We start from the raw sequence: 18,494 nt of genomic DNA on the forward strand, positions 1-18,494 counted from the left end.
ATAAGGTTTTGGTGTGGTCTGAATTCTAATCTTGACATTTTGCTGAAGGATTCCATTCATTCATTCATTTAACACGAGTTTGACTAACTTCACTATGCCCAGATCTGCAACAGATGAAGAATAAAGATTTAATAAATGATGCTCCAGAAAAGTTAAGTTCATTAAGAAACACAACCAATACCAAAATATAAATTCCAACCAGGCTTGGTGGCTCATGCCTGTAATCCCAGCACTTTGGGAGGCCAAGGAGGGTGGATCACAAGGTCAGGAGATTGAGACCATCCTGGCCAAAATGAGGAAACCGTGTCTCTTCTAAAATACAAAAAATTAGCCATGCATGGTGGCACGCTCCTGTAGTCTCATCTACTCGGGAGGCTAAGGCAGGGGAATTGCTTGAACCCAGGAGGCAGAGGTTGCAGTGAACTGAGGTGGCAACATTGCACTCTAACCTGGCGACAGAGCAAGACGTCATCTCAAACAAAACAAAACAAAACAACTATATAATATGCTAATTACACAAGAGTAACAGGGAGTTCAAGTAGGGGGTTAGACCAGGAAGCTCTCACAAAAATCGGAGTTTTATGCTGGCCTACATAAATGTAGATGGGTAAGGAAAGCACTATTAACAAAGGAGATGGAGAGCAAAGGCACGGACAAGGGCTTGCGCGCTGCCCATTCTGGGGACTACAAATTATACACATATATTGATACCTTAGAATTGAGAGGAATGTCCAAGAGGAAAAGTTCCTTCGATTATTCTCTGATTCTCTCCCTGCACTCATTTCTTCTCAAATACTCTCTCCCAAATAAGAACGGAAATGGAAAATGGAAAAAAAAAATAAGTAAATACTCAGCTACCTCTGCTGATCTGGCATCTCAGTTTGCTTTTGATTATTTCAGGAGCATGTCTGTTGCTCTGAGAAGCTCTCAACCTCTGTGAGTGTCTATAATATACGTTCAATGGAAATAATGGCAGGACTGGTTTCTCTGCCGGGATTATGGGGATGCTGATGCTTCACTTGTCTGGCCCATTTAGATTGTGTGATGATAAATGGTAATAATGTTTCATTATATGTTAATTTCCATCTTTCATCTGAGAACTCACAGCATATTACAAACATTTCCTCACAACATCTCTGTGAAGTAGGGAGGTGAGTAATATCATCACCCCCGTTTGAAAGCTGTAGAAACTGAGTCATAAAGAGGTCACAAAGAGTTGTTCAAGGTCATGTGTCTTTAGCATAGAGTATAACCTGAAACAAGTGCAATATTTCTGCCTTGTCATCATTGCCAATAAGCTGGCTCAAGCTTCCTCCTCAGTCCTCATTACACAAATCTGGTGTCTGTAACGTACCTGAGACCTTAAGTTATAGAACTTTATCTAAACTCAAGGCTTTACTGTTATTATTAATTATCCTAATCTGCCCCAAAATATAGTCTGTGGTAGCAAGCAAAGATGGGATATCCCAAAGAGGAATTACTTGCCTCAAGGTGGTGGTGTAAAGTCTAATTGAATTAATTAATGTTTGTAAAACATTTAGCAACCCTTAGATTAAAGGGTCGAATACAAAGATCCAGGGCCTCCCTCTTAATTACAGAAGAAAAGAGCAGGCTGATGCTGCCTCTGCTTCTCAGAGGACTTGCTCTCAAACATCCCCATTCATCACCAGGTCTAGTCTCCTCCCAGTGGCTTGGGGTGGCCTGTTGCTTCACTTTCAGAAGAGCCTTCTTTGCTTTCTGTTATTTCCAAAAAATAAGAAATTGAAAGCTCCTCTCTGGAGGTAAGGCAGCTCCCCTTCTGTGAAGCTTACCTCAGTTGACAGCTGTTATAACAACTCCAGGTCATTAAAGACAACCTATAAAACAAAAGCCAAAAGAGTCGGTCCCCAGGCAGAAACTTCATATCAGTGTACTTAATTTTGAGAACTTTTAACCTAAAAATTTGAGTATACAAAACAATACAAGTTAGGGTGAGATTATTAACAATCGGAGACTATTAGAACTAGACAGGGTCTTAGAATTACTAAGTTCCCCTCATCATATCTCAGGTGAGAAAAATGTTACCGGACGACTATGTAATAATTTGTTCAAGATCACAATCTGTGAAAGCTAAAACTCTCAAGTCTCACATTGCTACTCACTTTTTTTTTTTTTTTTTTTTTTGAGACAGGGCTTGCTCTGTCACGCAGCTGGAGTGCAATGGTGCAATCATGGCTCACTGCAGCCTCGACCTCACAGGCCCAAGGGATTCTGCCACCTCAGCCTCTCAAGTAGTTGGTACTACAGGCAAGAGCCACCATGCCAAGCTAATTTTTGTTTTTGTTTCTTGTAAAGACAAAAAACATGTTGCTTAAGCTGGTCTTGAACCCTGAGCACAAGCCATCCACCCACATCTGCCTCCCAAAGTGCTAGTTTACAGGTATGAGCCACCATGCCCGGCTGCTACTCACTTTTCGTAGAGATCAGAATAGGATACTCTAAACCAGTCTCTCTAGAATATTTAAGAGGACCTCATTTGCAAAGTATTGATTTAAATAAAACTTTTCCAGAACCCACCAACTGTATAAAGCCATGGACATGTCACTGAATTGTAGAGCATATCCCATTACTTAGGCAAGATCCAGAGGGCTTAGGACATAGCATGGGGCCCACCCACTGGGGTGAAAATCTGTGTTTGGGGAGCTGACGATATTGCAGGTGCTTGCAAAGGAAGTTCAATCTCTCAGGCAATTGCAACTCACTGCAATTTTTGCTTACAGCTTCGGGGAGCAGTTGGCCAAGGGGGAAGGAGAGAAAGGCCATAAGTCAGAAGCAGAAATGCTTCCAATAAACAGTTAGAGTCCAGCGATGGGCAGGTAATACTTGGAAATCCAGACAGGAAGCTGGCTCCAGGGAGTCTGTCCTCTAGTGGCTAAGCTCCAATCAGAAACCTCAGGCCTGAGGCAGTGTTCCAATTCCGGGTGGGAGCCTGGCATGGGAAAGGCCTCTTTACTCCTAGGAAAAATCTGGGGCTCAAGGCAGGCTGCCAGGCAGGAACTTGGGAACAGTAGTACCCACAGGGGACCCTGGGCTTGGGAACCAGGCAAGAGCCCAATTAACAGAATCAGGGCACTGCCTCTGGGCGGGAGTGTGGCTGGGTGATGAGCTGCAGAGAGCAAGGTTGGGCTGGATTCAGTGCCCTTGCCATGGGCCTGGGATGACCCAGGAACTGGGCTGAGCCCCCTGGGGAAAATCAAGAACAGGTTCCTGCTGGGGATGAAGAAAGGGGAAAGGCTGGGGCTCCCTGGGCCTCTGTGTTTGCCTTTCTTCCAAAAGTCCACTTCAGGATTATATATGCTGGTTACCTCTTTCATCAGCAAGTAAGATGCTCCACAGAAGGGCGGAGACTCTCAAGTCAATGATATTCTGATATCAGTCAATGATATTCTGAGAGGGGGGGTGAAACTGAAATTAATGACAAAAGAAGTTCAGAGCCCTTCTTTGTGTATTGTACATGCCCTAAGCAAACTAGTAATGACAAATGTCATTTCCTAACGGAAAAAAGAAAGTAATAAAATAGAACTAATGCACCTTCTAGTACTCAGACCCTCTCCCTGTTAGTGTAGCATGAAAGGGGGATCTCTGAGGTTTTCTAGATCTCCCACAATCCATCAACCCTGCCAAAGCACTTCAGATAAGCCATCTCAATAAAACTGTGCTTGCCATGCAAATGTAACTTTAAAATAAGCCCCCCAGCTTCCAATCTAATCTCTGTCCCTATGGAGGTCTTTGGGGGTTGTCACTGTCTTTCCACATCCCTTTTTTGCACACCCCTGTGAAACACACAACCGGACTACCTGTGTCTACCATGGGAATGTTACTGTACTTCTTCCTTCGCTGGAAATGGAGTCCCATCTTCTTTCGTCCAGCCTTTCTCTGGCACCAGGATACTTTGCCGCTGGCTGGCTCCATGCTTTGTTGGTTGCTCTGTTTGTTCATATCTCATTGACCCTAGAAGACGTGGCAGAGAATAGCAGTTCCTCATCAGTGCTGTGTGTCAGTCACGCTGGAAACTCTCCTAGACCCCACATGCTTGGGTCCTGACCCAGACCTACCAAATCTGAATCCCTGGGGTGGGAAACAAAAAACAAAAAAAAAAACCCTACATTTTGATGAGTATGGGTTATGCTGTACTTATACTACTTTAAAAATAAAAGAATAAAGTAGATCAATTGTCATAGCAAGATGTTCATGATACATTAACTGCAAGTTATTATGGAACACTATTATTACATGATTAATGGATTGTATTATTAAATGCATTCATCAGGCATTTTTATGAAAATGGAAAATATCTGTGTGTGATGTAATATACAGGTAGATATTTAAACAAAAGAATTCATGGACTTGGGATTTTATCCACTGTTCCCTGTTCTCCTCTGCCATTCACCTCCCAAGCCCTAGGTAAAGTGAAACCAATTTCAGATATAGAATCCTACTTGTTATATTATGGGTCTATCATTTGATAGTCATAAAAAATTTGGCAAGTGGCTAAATTACCCTAAGCTTCAATTTTTTTCATCTTTGAAATGAGATGTAATACCATTACTCCATTATATGGTATTGTTGTAAGGACAAATAAGATTGTATACATGTCCGGTTTCATGTTAGACAAATTGTAAGAAAGTTTTTTTAGGGCAAAATTAGTCTTACAAATTAAACAGTAATTGAGAATTTGTTTTTCTTTCCAAAAAATTAGAAAACGGAGAAAAACACAATTGAACAGTTTTATATTAATCTTTCTTACTTTAGAACAGGAAAGTTTATACCTGTTTTACTGAAGGGTTACTTGAAGAGGGCCAGCCCATCAGCACAAGAGCATTCAGAGAAGGACTGGTTAACTCTGAGACCTCAGAGCTTCATCTACCTGCCAAAAAAAGACAAAATGAGAGCCAGAAACTCAGGGCCCCAATTCTCCCCTCCCAGGCCTAGTATCCTTATATTAAACTACTCCTTCCAATGTTAAGAACTCCACACAGAGGCCAGGCACAGTGGCTCACATCTGTAATTCCAGCACTTTGGGAGGCCAAGGTGGGTGGATCACCTGAAGTCAGGAGTTCACAGACAAGCCTGATCAATGTGGAGAAACCTAGTCTCTACTAAAAACACAAAAAGTAGCCGGGTGTGGTGGCATGTGCATGTAATCCTAGCTACTGGGGAGGCTGAGGCAGGAGAATTGCCTGAACCTAAGAGGCAAAGGTTGTGGTAAGCTGAGATCATGCCATTGCACTCCAGCCTGACCAACAGGAGCAAAACTCCATCTCAAAAAAAAAAAAAAAAAACTCCACAGAAACCAAAGTACTCCAAAATAACAATAACTGTTTGCCTAACAGTAAATGATCACCACGCATTGATTTCTTCCTAAGCACTTGAGCCAGGTGAGGTGGCTCATGCCTGTAATCCTGGCTACTCAGAAGGCTGAGCTGGGAGGATTGTTTGAGCTTGGAAGGTCAAGGCGCAGTGAGCTGTGATTGTGTAATTGCATCACTGCACTCGAGCTTGGGCAATAGAGTGAGATTCTGTCTCAAAAAAAAAAGTTTGCTGGCCAGGCGCGGTGGCTCATACCTATAATCCCAACACTTTGGGAGGTTGAGGTGGGTGGCTCACCTGAGGTCAGGGGTTCGAGACCAGCTTGACCAACATGGAGAAACCTCGTCTCTACTAAAAATACAAAATTAGCCAGGCATGGTGGCATGTGCCTGTAGTCCCAGATACTCGAGAGGCTGAGGCAGGAGAATTCCTTGAACCCAGGAGGTGGAGGTTGCAGTAAGCCAAGATTGCACCATTGCACTCCAGCCTGGGCAACAAGAGCAAAACTCAGTCTCAAAAAAAAAAAAAAAAAAAAAGGTTTGCTTTATAAACCACAGAATATATGCCTAAAATGTTTTCTTAAGATTATTTATAGACTATTTATTGTTTGGAAAAATATTTTATTTCTTAATTATTTATCATCTGAACAAGGTATGACATGCTGGCATCAAAGAGCACTGGGAGGAGGCAGATTTATAACCAAGCTCTGGCAATTTCACTGTCTAACTTGGGGCAACCCCTGCTGTTCAAATGAGAGAAAATGAGAGCCAGAAAAATTACCTTCTAATACTTCTAAGTTAGTATTAGAAGTTGAACAGTACTTGAGAAATTTTTTCTTCCCTAAATACAAAATGGAGGAAAACACAAACAGTTTTATATTAATTTTTCTTATTCTTAGAATAAGAAAGATCATGCCTGGTTCATGGGAGGACTGCTCGAAGAGTATGAGACTATCTGAACAAGAACATTCAGAGAAGGCCTGTCTAACCCGAGACCTTGCCACCCTGGTCTACCTGCCTAGTTGGGCCTTGCTAAAAGCACTTTTGGCTGCCATCTGCAGGCCTCCTTCCAGCCTACATGCCTTGTGGCAAAAGTTGCATGGCATTTGGCAGACTGGAAAATCATGCAAATATTCACGATCTTGCCAAAATCCCTAAACAAGGGTGAACAAGCTGTTAAGAGAAATTCAACTATTCCTATAAAATGATTTGTAGAAACTTTTGAAGGCGTTTATCTCAAGGAACAGATTTAGGAAGTACAGGTTGGTCATCCTCAAGTATCTGACTATATATCACCTAAGGTGGGATTGAAACTAATCCAGTAATTTCAGGCTAAGAACTAGGATTAACAGGTGGAAACTGCTGCCTTGTAGTTAAGAGTAAGGGCTGCAGTCATCTTGATTGTGGTGATGGTTTCACAGATACACCATGACCTAGTTTATACTTTGTGTATGTGCAGTTTATTTTATTTCAAGTTTGATAAAGTAGAAAAGAGTATGAGCTATAAGGTCAGATAGTTTGGGTTCTAATTATTGCTTAGACACTTACTATCAGTGTGATCTAGAACAGGGATCCCCAACCCCTGGGCCATGGACAGGTATTGCAAGAGGTGAGCGGCAAGTAAGCCAGCAAAGCTTTGTCTGCATTTACAGCCACCCCCCATCACTCACATTACCCGCTGAGCTCCACCACCTGTCAGGGCAGTGGCAGCATTAGATTCTCATAGGAGTGCAAACCCTCCTGTGAACTGTGCTTGGGAGGAATCTAGACTGCATGCCTCTTGAGACTCTAATGCCTGATGATCTGTCACTGACTCCTATCACTCCCAGATGGCACCGTCTAGTTGCAGGTAAACAAGCTCAGGGCCCCCACTGATTCTACATTGAGTTGTATAATTATTTCATTATATATTACAATGTAATAATAGAAATAAAGTGCACAATAAATGTAATGAGCTTGAATCAACCTGAAATCACCCCCGCCCCCACCCCGCACAGTCCATGGAAAATTTGTCTTCCATAAAACTGCTTCCTTGTGCCAAAAGGGTTGGGGACTGCTGATCTAGAATAAATTCTTTAACCTCTAACAGATTTCTTGGAGTCAATATGAAGTTAGGTGAGATAATACATATTCCATGCTTTAGCATGGAATCAATGTGTGGCAATCACTTATCGTTTAGCAAACAGACTGTTATTTTGGGGTACTTTTTCTGTGGAGTTCTTTTTTATTTTTTGAGATGGAGTTTCACTCTTGTTGCCCAGGCTGGAGTGCAATAGTGCAATCTCAGCTCACTGCAACCTCTGCCTCCCGGGTTCAAGCAATTCTCCTGCCTCAGCCTCCCAAGTAGCTGGGATTACAGGCATGTACCACCATGCCTGGATAATTTTGTATTTTTAATAGAGACAGGGTTTCTCCATGTGGTCCAGCTGGTCTCAAACTCCTGACCTCAGGTGATCCACCCACCTTGGCCTCCCAAAGGGCTGGGATTACAGGCATGAGCCACTGCACCCAACCTCTGTGGAGTGCTTAGCATTAGAAGTAGTGTAATATAAGGATACTGGGCCTAGGAGAGCAGAATTGGGGCCCTGAGTTTCTGGATCCTTTGAAAGGACATCAAGGAGCACTGGAAGGATAGAGATTCATAACCAACCTCTGGCAACCTCACTGTCTAACTTGGGGCAAACCCTGCTGCTCAATTAAGAGAAAATGACAGCCAGATAGATATCTTGGCATTGAAAAGAACTTCTGAGTTTGGCTGGTCTTACTTCTACCCAGTGGTCCCAGTCTAGCCATGAGATATTCCTGCTCTCCTCATCTCCCAGCTCCCAGTTCCCCTACAGAGAGCTCCTTCCTCCGCCAGCACTCTGTTGGCATCTGCCGGGGGGTGGGGGGAGGGGCGGGACTTGCATACCAAACACTACTAAGTGGTTATGTGTTTAAAAACAGGAGGTGAGAAACACATTCATTTCCTATTTCTTGCTGTCTAACTCTGTGATGTTGAACAAGTCATTCCATGGCTCTGAGCCTCAGTTGACTAATCTGTATAATGGAACTGATATTATCGTCCTATTCTTGTGATGTTGTGAAGTGCTTATTTCTTCTTGGCACAGAGTTAAGTGCTCCATTAACGCCAGGTCATGAGACTATCATGAGCATCATGAGCGGCAGTAAGTAAAATTAATAAATATAAAATGGAGTGCCCAAGTCCTCAACTCATGAGCCTGTCCAGCTGCTGAAAAGAGAAAGCCAAAGGGCTTTCTTCCTCCCTAGATAATTCAGATACATTTTAGACAATGTGCTCCAGGGGTAAAGTACCTGCCTTTGTTCTCCTAATCTACTCTTTTTGCTACTACCCTAAATTCCACTTTCACTTATTGATTTCTTTTGGGGGGTGGGGGGGATGGAGTTTTGTTCTTGTTACCCAGGCTGGAGTGCAATGGCATGATCTCGGCTCACTGCAGCCTCCATCTCCCAGGTTCAAATGATTCTCCTGCCTCAGCCTCCTGAGTAGCTGAGATTACAGGCATGCACCACCACGCCCAGCTAATTTTGTATTTTTAGTAAAGACAGGGTTTCTCCATGTTGGCCAGGCTTGAACTCCTGACCTCAGGTGATCCACTTGGCCTCCCAAAGTGCTGGGATTACAGGCAGGAGCCATCAGGCCCAGCCTCACTTACTGAATTTAATACCTCAGTAATTATTCTTAATTTTGTTATCTCCAGGTTTTTCTTTGCTTTTTCAAAGAAAAACCCCATGTGATAGAACAGATGGTCTTCAGCTTATACCTTCCTCAGATCTGAACATTTCATGTGTCCGGGCAGCAGCTGGCCTGCCTCCTTACTCAATATACCAGTGACTTATTGGCCCAGTATTCTGCCCTCAATAATCTGTGGCTGCTCCTGGGTACGAAGCCTGGAACTTTCTTTGCTGGGGGCCTCTCAACCCCTGGAACATGTTAGGCATCACAAGAGCCTGGCACCCCTTTCCCTCTATCCCTAAAACATCACACACATTCACAAACACAAACTCATATACACACTATGGGAGCATGAGCCCTGGTCGCACGTCCATTAGAACCAATGGTAGCAGCTACCTCACCATTCCTTTCCATTGCATCCCTCACCCCTTTCACTTACTTTTTGGAAGGTCTGTTGCGAATATTTTCAGTCCTTTTGGTCAAGGCACTGTCTCTGACCCCAGATATCACTCAAGAAGCCTAATGTTGCGGTTAACAATATTTTCAATTACTACTAACATATTTGATGGCATACATATGTTAAAAACGAAAAGAAGTGTTCTGGAAGATAATTTGTTAATATTTATCAAAGAGAATATATGTGTAAGAATGACAGCTAGCATGAATGCTTGCCGTGTACCAAACACTGTTAACTAACTCATCTTATTTTCCTATCTTCAACTCTATAAAACAGGTACTTTTGTTATTACCACTTTATTCCATTTTTAGAATTCTCTTAAGTGAATCATCTCAGATGTATTCAAATTGTACGTACATAAAAATTTATCACAGCATTGTTCAAATTGAATTATGTCCACATAATAGAATATTATGCAACCATTAAATATCAGAATTTTCGGGAATGTTTAATATTTTTAAAATAATTCAATATTAAACGAAAAATAAGACATGCACATTTTTATATAAAACATGAGCCCAATATTATCCATGGATGCATAAACCAAAAAAGAAAACAGAGAAAGAAAGATACAACAAAATCCTGACAGTGAATATCTGAGAGGGAGATTTTTTTTTACTTTATTCACTTGTCTCTGCCATCCAATTTCCACAAAGCAAGCTTTAATATTATGATCAGAAAACGTACATGTATTGAAAATATATCTTGCTATAGCATAATTTAGTTAAGTTCCACTTAATTTCTGCTAGAGCCCAAGTCTCCTGCGTGTCCTCAGGAGCTTCACAATCTCTCTGATGCAGTCCATGAGATACATTTTCATATTATTTCCAAAGAAGAGGACCCAGAAATGTAAGAAAGTTTAAATTTACTCCAATTATACAGAAAATACCCAAATAAAGCAACCTAGGGTCACTTGGTAGCAGGAAATGAATCCTCATTAAGGACCCACCAAACTTCCTGCATTTAGCTACCATTTCTCTTTTCCACCATGATGTTTTCTCCTTCCAGAACTTTTCATCTCAGTGATATTCTTGGTTTCTTTCCTCCCCACCGGCCCCTGTCACTCCCAAATCTTATTGGCTCTGTTTAAAGCCTGGTTCTGTTTAAAGCCTGCCTGAAGCCACCTCCGAACAGACTCCCTTTCATCGGACCTGTGAGCCGGAATAGAACTGCCTTTGGTAAAAGAGGGCCACCTGAAGTACCCTACTTTCTTTTAACTACCAAAAAACTTTGACAAACAGTTGATTCCGGAGGGGGGGCGGGGGGACCTGTTTCTCTCTCTAGGGAAAAAAAATGGAACTAAATACAAAATGTTTCATCTAATTGCAGTAAAAAAATAGACACTTCTCTTTCTCTTTAGCTATTCTTTCTAGGGATATTGAAAGGAGCATGGATTTGTAGTCTTCCCAAATCTGGACTTAAGGGTCAGGCTCCACAATGAGCTAGGAGAGCATGTGCAAGGCTGTGAAGGTTGTTTATCTACAAAATAGGATTAATAACTTTAAGGATTGTTGAAAGAATAAAAATTGTACATAAATGATAACATAAGTATGCACAAACCTAGCACCCAGATCTTTGTTTCAAATGCCATTCTCCAATTAAAAAAAAAAAAAAGCTGGAAAAATGACTGAATCCAGGTCTAGAGACACAAATATACATGCTGAGCCTTTTGCACTGCCAGAAAATACAAAAATACTTAAAAAAAAATGAATGAGGATGGGTCAAATGGCTACAAAGAGAAACTGAAGGAGCTGCCAATGGCGAAAGTTGAAATCATTTGAGCAACAAAATAATATTACTATTGTTTTATAATCCAAAGTATAAAATGAATATTTGTGAAGCCACACTGATATAAATAAGTTATATAATAAATAAACAAATGAGTGAGAAGAGATACATCTCTCATGCAGAAGAATTCAAACATATGTAGAGACTGCATGCTCACTAAATGTGAGCTATTCATAGTGATTTCCTTCTGCAGAGTACAGTATAAAAAAGAAGAAAAGAGAAGGTTTGCAGTGGGGAAATTTGACTGACACTATGCCAGCCAGCCAGGTGATCAAGGTCAACATCGACAGTGGCAAGTCACACTGAGAGTATGCTATCCTTAATAGAATGGGATAGGAGTGCCATTTTGCCTCTGTGCACTTCCTTCCAAAAGCCCAGAATTCTAGTCTAATCATGAGAAAAATGTCAGACAAATCCCAATAAAGAGACATGCTACAAAATACCAGTCTAGTAGTCCTTAAAATTGACAAGATCGTCAAAAACAAAAGAAGTTTGAGAAACTGTCACAGCCAAGAAGAGCCTAAGGAGACATGACAACTAAATGCAATACAGTGTCCTGGGTGAGATCCTGGACAGGATGAAAAGCCTTAGGTTAAAACTAAGGAATTTTGAATAAATTATGAACTCTACTTAATAACAACATAGCAGTATTGGGTTTTTGTTTTGTTTTTATTTTTGTTTTGAGAGAGGTTCTCGCTCTGTCACCCAGGCAACCATAGCTCACTGCATCCTCAACCTCCCGGGCTCAAGCAGTCCTCCCATCACCGCCTCCTAAGTAAGTAGAACTACAGATGCACACCACCACGCTTGGCTAATTTTTCAAAAAAAATTGTTTTCGGCTGGGTCTTGCTACGTTTCCAGGATCATCTTGAACTCCTGAGCTCAAGCAATCCTCCGACTTCTGGTTCCCAAAGTGCTGGGCTGACAGGTATGAACCACTTCACCCAGCCAGTATTGGTTACTTAATTGTGATAAATATACCATACTAATGTCAGACATTAACGATGAGGGAAATTGGGTGTGGAGTATATGAGAACTCTCTATACTATCATCACAATTTTTCAATAAACTTAAAACTGTTCCAAAATAGAGAGTTTATTTTTTAAAATTATACATACAAATATACTTTGTCAGCAGGGCATAGTGGATCACACCTGTAATCCCAGCACATTGGGAGGCTGAGGCAGGAGGATCACTTGAGCCCAGGAGTTCGAGACCAGCCTGGGCAACAAGGCAAGACCTTATCTCTACAAAAATAAAAACAAAAGTTAGCCAGGCATGGTGGCACATACCTGTAATCCTAGCTACTCAGGAGGCTGAGCTGAGAGGATTGCCTGAGCCCAAGAGGTCAAGGCTGCAGTGAGCTGTGATCCTGTAATTGCACCACTGCACTTGAGCCTGGACAATAGATCGGGACTCTGTCTCAAAAAAAAAAAAAAGTTTGCTTTGTAAACCACAGAATATATGCCTAAATTGTTGTTTTCTTATTTTTTAAGATTATTCATAGATTATTTCTTGTTAGGAAAAGTATTTTATTTCTTAATTATTTATCATTAAAAAAGGTATGACATGCTAATTATAAATAATATGCTAGCAAAATCTCAATGTATCTTTACTGCACTTTTTTTAACTTTTATCCTTGACAAATGGGAAGGGGAAACTATCAGGGTGATAGTGAAGAGATTGGAAGGATAAAGGGCTGGACTAGAGACCTAATATCACCACAGTCTTTACCTTTATCTTCTCCTTACACAATTAAACTCAGCCTCTTAGCATACCTTATTCTTGAGTGAAGCAGGGAGGCAGTGGCACAGCAGTGAAATTCATAGGCTTTGAATTCTCACGGACCAGAGCTTGTATCCTGATTCCGTGCCACATATCACTTGTATGGTCAGGGGAAATTATTTATGTCTACAAGCTTCAGGCTCTTCATATGGGACCAAAGGGTAATAATATCTCCCCTCAGGATGGTTGCCAATATTAAATGAGATGATGTATATACAATGCTTTAGCAAAATGGCAGCTATTATTATTATTAAAGGGATGTAAAATTTGGCTAGACATAGTTGTAAAAGCAAAGTAGAAAATAAATATCCTGACAGGCATGGTGGCTCATCCTTGTAATCCAAGCACTTTGGCAGGCTGAGGCAGGTGGATCACCTGAGGTCAAGAGTTCGAGACTAGCCTGGCCAACATGGCGAAACCCCTCTCTACTAAAAATACAAAAATTAACCGAGCATGGTGGTGCATGCCTGTAATCCCAGCTACTCGGGAGTCTGAGGCAGGAGAATTGCTTGAACCTGGAAGGTGGAGGTTGCAGCTGCAGTGAGCTGAGATTGTGCCACTGCACTCCAGCCTGGGCAACAAAAGCAAGACCTCGTTTCAAAAACAAACAAATATCCATGAGTTCAAAGAGTGATATGAATAAACAATTGAATAAATAAATAGGGAGAATAGATAAATCTGTACAGAATTCCAGATCATTTATGCACACAGGACTCCTCAAAAAGGGCTACATAACTCCCCACTCCTTAACATTTTGGCTGCTGGTAGTGACTTCCTCCCACAGTGTACAGTACCGGGGGGCTGCGGGGGAAGTAACTTAACAGTGGAGAAGCCTACCAAACATTGCTCAGTCAGAGTGATGAAGGTTAATATTAAAATTGAAAAGTCATGCTGATAACATGGTGTGATAAGTATGAACTTTACCCCTTATGGTCTTCCTCCCAAAAACCTACAACTCCTGTCTAACCATGAGAAAAACATCAGACAAACCCAAATTGAAGGGCATTCTATAAAACACCTATTATCCCTCAAAGCTGTCAAGGTCAGCACAAGCAAGGAAAATCTGAGGACATGGCACAGTCTAGAGGAACCTAAGTAGACATAATGATTCAATCTAATGTGGTATCTCGAATGGAATCCTGGCACATAAAAAAGGACATTAGGTCTGTGAAATAGCAGAGGACGTTAGGTAAAACTAAGGAAATCTGAGTTATGGACTTTAGACTTTAGTTAATACTAGCACATCAATATTGGCTTACTTGTTGTAATAAATGCACCATACCAATGTAAGATGTTAACGAAAGAGGAAGCCGCCCAGGGAGGCAGATGGCTTGGGCCCAGGAGTTCAAGACCAGCCTTGGCAACATGGCAAAACCCCACCTCTACAAAAAATACAAAATAATAATAACTAGGTGGCAGACGCCTGTAGTCCCAGCTACTCAGGAGGCTAAAATGAGAGGATCGCTTGAGCCCCAGAGGCGGAGGTTGCAATAAACTGAGATCATGCCACTGCACTCCGATCTGGGGGACAGATTAAGACCCCGTCTAAAAAAAAGTAGGGGAAACTTACAGTGTTTGGGATATATGGGAACTCTCTATCCTATCTTCATAATTTTTCTTTAAGTCTAAAACTATTGTAAAATAAAAGGTTCATTTTTCAAATGAGTGGGAATAGAATGTTCGTTGCAGTAATTGGGAACCACCCATTTTAAATTTACAGCAGCCTTGTCTTTGTTTATTAATTTGTTAAAATAATTGAAGACTCCATGATAGCAACGTGAGGATTTCGATCTAGATTGATGGTATAAACTAGTTTAGGTTTTAAAAACAAACAGAACATCCTCGGTTTAGTAGGGCACCTCTGCCCCCTAGTGTCCTAACATTCAATCTGCATTTAGCAGCAAAGGACAGCCTGCATGCTTTGCTTGATGTTTCAAGGTCTGGACAAGAGTCGAAATCTTCTCAGAGCCTCCGATCTACTAGGATCATACTCCAGTTTGTTCGTATACGCAGAACCTTTGCACCGCTGAGTGGTCTGAAAAAAACTGGTACATGCACATGAGGGCAGGAGGGCAGTTTGATATGTGAATAGAAAACCTTACAAATGTGTATAGGGGCCAGGTGCAGTGGCTCACTCCTGTAATCTCAGCACTTTGTGAGGCTGAGGCAGGCAGGTCACTTGAGGTCAGGAGTTCAAGGTCAGCCTGGCCAACATGGGGTAACCCTGTCTCTACTAAAAACATAAAAATTAGCAGGGCGAGGTGGCTCACACCTGTAATCCTAGCTACTTGGGAGGCTGAGTCAGGAGAATCACTTGAACCTGGGAGGCAGAGGTTGCAGTGAGCCATAATTGCACCACTGAACTCCAGCCTGGGCAAGAGAATGAGACTCTGTCAAAAAACAAACAACAACAACAACAAAAAGCCCAGATCTCAAGGCTGAATCTGATTCTGTAATGGGACAAAACATGTGTGTGTTGAAGGGGAATGTGTGTGCAGAAGGGAGCAGTTGATGAGTATGAAGCAAGAGGGTAATTTGCATGTAGGAGTAATGTGATTAATTTGTAGCCAGTGAGCAGACTGTGGTAAAATAAAGATGACCACACATCCCCTTAAATCTAGAAGCCTCTGTGACTACTTTGAACAGTATAATATGGCACAAGTGATAGTTAAGGCTCAGATCTTAAGAGACTGGCAGCTTCCACTGCCTGTCACTTGGAATACTTTCTCTAGGCGTCCACTAGGTCAAAAGAGAACTAGTCTGAGCATACTCTGCTGTGTGAAAGTGCAAGCTAACCATGTGGATATGCCATTTGAAGAAGAATATAACCAAATGGTTGTTGCTCTAAGCCACTAAGCTTTGGGTAGTTTAGTGGCAGCAATAGATAATTGGAAGTTTCCTCCCTATAAAAGGGGTTAATACTATTCTTGTGCTATATAAGAGGAGCTATAGTGAGAACTGCAGCAATATTAAACTTTAACTATCATCATAGAAGTTTCTAGAATTACTATGGAGGAGGAGGCTTTTCTGTATAGGAAAATACTTTGAAAAACCCATTAGGAGTAGAAGGTGAGACTAGGGGATGAGTGGACAAAGAGAAATAAAAGATATAACCAAGCCACTTGAATTTGAATTGGACAAGAATTTGGAGGTAGAAAAGAGCAGATATACAAATACAAAAGAAAGCAGAATTAAGGGAAGAGAAATGGAGGAGAGGCAAGAAACATGACCGGAGAACAGAGATCAAGTTTCAAAAATAACTGAAACACTTTTTTAAAACACAGGCATCTAGCAAATTTCATGTTGATTGTATATCCATGTGGAAAATCTATTTCTCTAAATTTTCCATAAAAATTTGCTACCAGTATAAATAACTTTTGTGACATTTGTGTTTTGTTTTTAAGTTTAGGTGGAAATTTTTTTAAGTATCTGAGTTCTACTCATAGGTTGACTTGGTAGAGAAGAAGGATAACAGATGCCATTTCCTAAACCGAATTATTTAGACATAGTGATTTTCAACCAGAAGATATTTTGTCCCCAATAAATACTTGGTAATTTCCTAAGGGATGGTCTTGACTGGGACAGGGACTAGGACAGGGCAGGGAAGAAGGGAAGCCATTGGCACCAATTGGGCAGAAACCAGGGAGGCTGTCAAAAATCCCGCAGTGCACAGGTTAGCCATCCACAAGAAAGAATTTTCCAGCCTAAAATGTGAATAGGACCAAGATTGAGGAATCTTGATCTAGAGGAAGCCAAAGATCTGAATCAAAGGTGTCCATGGGAATCTAAGCCTCCTGCAGAATTTACAGAAATCTTGACGACATTAGACTTTCTACAACCTATGGAATGTGGTTTGAATAGTTCTTATGGAAATTATTAGGAAGGGGTTAATTCTAATTAACCTCTGGGTTATGGCATCAAATAAGGAAAACAAATCAGTTAAAGTTCTTAATTGCAAGTAACAGAAACTAACGCTGGGGAAATTGAGCAGAAAAGGAATGTATTAGGTAACAGTGGGCAGCTTGTAGAATCTCTAGAAAGGCTGAAGAACCGGCCAGGAGGCTAAGCAAAACAACAAATAAAAAACAACTTATACAAGCATCTGATAGAATGGTCCATGAAGATACCAGTACCTCTGCTACTGGCACAAACACTGCTGGAATAAAGGAAGATGAATGTTCTAGCAATCAAGATAGAATGGATGCTTCAAAATAAAGGAAGGGGAAAGAAGCAGGACCTCAAAATTTCACTTTGAAAACACATAAATAACTTTCAGCCTTAATATGAGAAAGTGAAAATTCAACCACGTAAGCCCAAAACCTCAGGATCATTGTTGACTCTCTAAGAGTAACCCAAGTCAAAATACACTTGGATAAATAGAATGCCTTCCTACCTGTCCCTCTGGGTTTAGTCTTCCGCCTATAACACTACATCCACTGATAGAGTAACCTAGTATTTGGATAACGGTGATTCTCTGCAAAGAAAGTATGCATACATGAGGTTTCAAAACAAAACCAAACATAATTTGACATCATTCAAAGCACTCGGTGATCTGTTCTGGATCGACATTGCAGTGTTCTCTCTCACTGCAAATGATTGGCTTACTGAGCCCTAAGTATACTAGGCAAATGGTTTTCCTTCTTCTGCACCTTTGTTCTCACCATTCTCTCCTCTGAGATGTCCTTTTCTCCTTTTCTTTATCTAAATCTCACATTCATCCTTTAAACTCCAGCTCAAAACTTACAGAACACCTGACAATCCCACCAAACTACTTTGTGATCTTGAGAAAATAAATACATTTCTCTGAACTTATAAAAGTACAAAATGGAACACTATATTTTGCATTTGTATTGTATTATACAATGTATACAATTAACATTGTATTACATTTTGCTGAAATCTTTTTATCAGGACGTCATATTGTCCACACTGTGCTCTAGTGGGACTGGAAGCTCTAAACCTGCAGTCATGACGTACCTGGAGGGCTAGTGCAAGAGCACAGTAACATCGGTGACATCTCTGCTGAAGAAGTAGGACTCATTTTCAAGCCCACCCTTTATCAAATAGATCTCTGTGTTGCAATCTAACATAGAGAAGACTGTATCTCATGATAACCTTTTCTTCCAGTGCTTTTGAAACAGTCAGCCTTTATTAACACCTCCATGAAACAGTCCTGAAAATGACAAACACTTTAATCTCTTTCATTATCTCCGAATAGAGAATATATTTTAATGGAGCAAATTCTCAAGTTCAGACTGCAAACTCAAATGCATAATAAATATTGCATTTCAAGGACCCGGCGTGGTGGCTCACACCTGTAATCCCAGCACTTTGGGAAACCAAAGTGGGTGGATCGCTCAAGGTCAGGAGTTCGAGAACCATCCTGGCCAACGTGGTGAAACTCTGTCTCTACTAAAAA

General features: G+C 41.2%; 1 protein-coding gene across 4 annotated transcripts in view; it reads right to left on the minus strand.

Moving 5' to 3' along the window:
* Positions 1 to 18,494, minus strand: part of ATP13A4 (ATPase 13A4) — a 206,684-nt gene that overhangs the window by 174,958 nt on the left and 13,232 nt on the right. For 2 of the 4 annotated variants that reach the window (XM_054245488.2, XM_054245485.2), the window contains exons 2-5: positions 4,809 to 4,902; positions 3,837 to 3,990; positions 3,345 to 3,444; positions 1,812 to 1,856 (exon numbers count right to left, since the gene is read on the minus strand). The gene's annotated coding sequence lies outside the window, so the exon portion shown is untranslated. Of the gene's footprint in view, positions 1 to 711; positions 1,857 to 3,344; positions 3,445 to 3,836; positions 3,991 to 4,808; positions 4,903 to 18,494 lie in introns of all 4 variants that reach the window. The other 2 variants (XM_078350518.1, XM_054245487.2) reach the window with 2 other exon arrangements.

The sequence above is a fragment of the Callithrix jacchus genome, chromosome 15, assembly GCF_049354715.1.
Source record: "Callithrix jacchus isolate 240 chromosome 15, calJac240_pri, whole genome shotgun sequence".
Lineage (NCBI taxonomy): Eukaryota > Metazoa > Chordata > Mammalia > Primates > Cebidae > Callithrix > Callithrix jacchus.